We start from the raw sequence: 2,854 nt of genomic DNA, 5'->3' as shown, positions 1-2,854 counted from the left end.
GAACTCACGGACCGTGAGATCATGACCTGAGCCAAAGTCGGACGCTTAACCGACTGAGCTACCCAGGCACTCCATGGTTTAATAGTTTTTAAGTGAGTTAATGCGTAAACATTTCCGTAAGTTTCTCAGTGTTAATTTCTTTTTTTGAAATTTATTTTGAGAGAGAGAGAGAGCACATACGAGCAGGGAAGGGACAAAGAGAGAGAGAGGAACAGAGAATCCAGAGCAGGCTCCACGCTGTCAGCACAGAGCCTTACAGGGACTTGATCCCACGAACCATGAGATCATGACCTGAGCCGAAACCAAGAGTCAGTCGCTTAACGGACTGAGCCACCCAGGTGCCCCTCTCAGTGTTAAATTCTAAATTGGTAAGTATCTCCTGATGTAACCCACATGAGCAAATGTTCTTTGGGGTGCTCAAAAATTTTTTCAGAGTGTAAAGAGGTCCTGAGATGGAACTGTTTGAGGACAGTTGGTCTAGACTCTACCTCCCCTCTAGGAGCGGGAATGGGGAAGTGGGGAGTGGGGATCTGAGGCTGTGGCCTCAAGTAAAGATGAGGCCATGGGCCAGAAGACTCCAGGGGCAGCTGTGCCCTGCAGGGGGCAGCCCACTGAGCCCTCTGGTGCTGGGTCCCCTCCTTTCCAGAGTCCCGTGGCTCCAGCAACGGCCAACCCTCTGCTGCCCGTGGGGGAATCCCAAGGTCTGAGCAGCCGGCTGGACACAGGATCCTCTGTGCTCAGGCTGGCAGTCATCGACATCGTCTCGGGAATTCATCCTCACGGGACAACGAGTCATCAGGACCCACCTCAGTTAGACCTGGACTGGTCCGGTAGCAGGCTGTCCTTTCCCCTCTCTGGGCCTCTGTCAACCCGAGCCCTGACATGGGAGCTGATACCGCTCCCCTCCATTGGATAAGTCATTGGGTAACTAACGACTCATCTCTACATCACTTCATCCTGAGAGTAATAACCTCGGTGACACAGACGGTCAGGGTTCAGGCTCTGGGAGGGAGATGTTTGCCCGGCCAGAGAAGGCAGGTGGCCGTCTCACAATTTTCAGCGGACCTCATTGTTGCTTACCATGTGGGGGCCAGAAGCTGTGAAGCAAGCCGGGAGGTGCCCTCATCCCTGCCCCCAGTGACCAAGTGTCACCCTGTTCATCCACCTGCCTGTCTATCAAACATCAGCAGGACCTAGAAGCCACTATGAATCTACAGAACATGCACAGCTTACTGTGTTGTTTTTTTAAAAATGTTCATATATATATATATATATAGAGAGAGAGAGAGAGAGAGAGAGAGGCAGAGCGGGCAGAGAGAAAGAGAGAGGGAGAGAGAGAATCCCCAACAGGCTCCATGCTGTCAGTGCAGAGCCCGACGTGGAGCTCGAACTCACGAACCGTGAGATCATGACCCGAGCCGAAATCAAGAGCCGGACATTTACCCTACTGAGCTACCCAGGCGCCCCTGCCTACTGTGTTTTTGCATTGGGTGCTCGTGATCTCTTCACATCCTTATACATTCATTCCCCATTCATTCACTCCTTCCAAAATTCATTCAACAAACACTTCTTCGTGCCCACTAGAGGGCAAATGAATCTCTGTGAAACCTACAGAGACATGAGGTCTTGCACTTTTTTTTTTTTTTTTTCAATCATTGTCAAGATACCAACCTATTCTGGACCTTCCCCTTGGTTCATTGTGGTTCATTCATTCTGCAGCGGGGGTAATATGATCCTTGAGGTTATTGTAAACCAAGGCCAGAGATCTCTAGATATTCCATTTAAATCCTTTCCATCCAGGAAGTGAAGGAGGCCCCTCTCTGTTGATTGTGGGGAAGAGAACGGAAACCAGAGGAGGAGAAGCCGGCAGATTTCTTGACCTGACTTCGCCTCTTCAGACCAAATTTCCAGAGGTGGGAGGAATGGCGGGGATAGCTGGTAGCTACACAGTTTGAGGGAAAAGCCAGAATGAAAAGGGTAATTGCCAACGAACCTGCGGAGGGAGATCAGAACTGTGGTTGCCTTTGGGGGTGAGGTGGGGATGGGGATTGAGAGAGCAGGGGCGTGAAAGAGATTTCTGGGGTGATAGTTTGATTGGTATTGTTGACTGGGATGTTTGTTTACACCGGCATTTGTTAAACTTCAACCAACGTACGCTTAAGGTTTGTATATTTCATTGTATGCACATTTAACATTTAGGAAAAAGAAAGCTGTAAGCAAATTTCAAACTCTAGTCAGTGATAGGCATGTTGATTTAGAAGGAAGTGTATTGACATCTGGAATTTAATGATGGTGCAATTGAAAGGCACCAAAAATGAGATGGATGGATGGATGGATGGATGGATGTAGGGACGTGTGATAAACCAAGTATAGTCACATGTTAATGGTAGAATCTAGGTGGTGGTTATATGGCGTTCACTATGAAACTCTTTGATGGGGCGCCTGGGTGGCTCAGTCCATTCAGGATCTGACTCTTGATCTCAGGATCATGGGTTCAAGCCCTGTGTTGGGCTCCCTGCTGGGCGTGGAGCCTACTTGAAAAAATCTTGGACATAATTTTATAAAAGCTATGTCTGAACATTTTCCTAATAAAACGAAAAAGGGTTTTCCTTCCATGCTGTATCATCTTGTCCGGCTGCCCAGCCCCTTTTGGATGCCTTTGCTGTGTTTTATGAATTTCCAGCCTCAAGAGTCCCAGTATTCGAAGGCAGAACACAGGACACTCAAAGCCTAGCCTCCCTTGCAGCTTGGGTGCAGGCCGGTGACCGGTACTCCTCAAACCGCATCCGGACTCCAGCTCAGAGCGTGTAACCCACGCACCCACCGCGTTTGCTCGCGCGAATGGTGGCGGAGG

This window comes from Herpailurus yagouaroundi, unplaced genomic scaffold (assembly GCF_014898765.1).
Source record: "Herpailurus yagouaroundi ecotype Mexico unplaced genomic scaffold, PumYag 196, whole genome shotgun sequence".
In the NCBI taxonomy this organism is placed as follows: Eukaryota; Metazoa; Chordata; class Mammalia; order Carnivora; family Felidae; genus Herpailurus; species Herpailurus yagouaroundi.
This window is presented reverse-complemented; position numbering follows the sequence as displayed.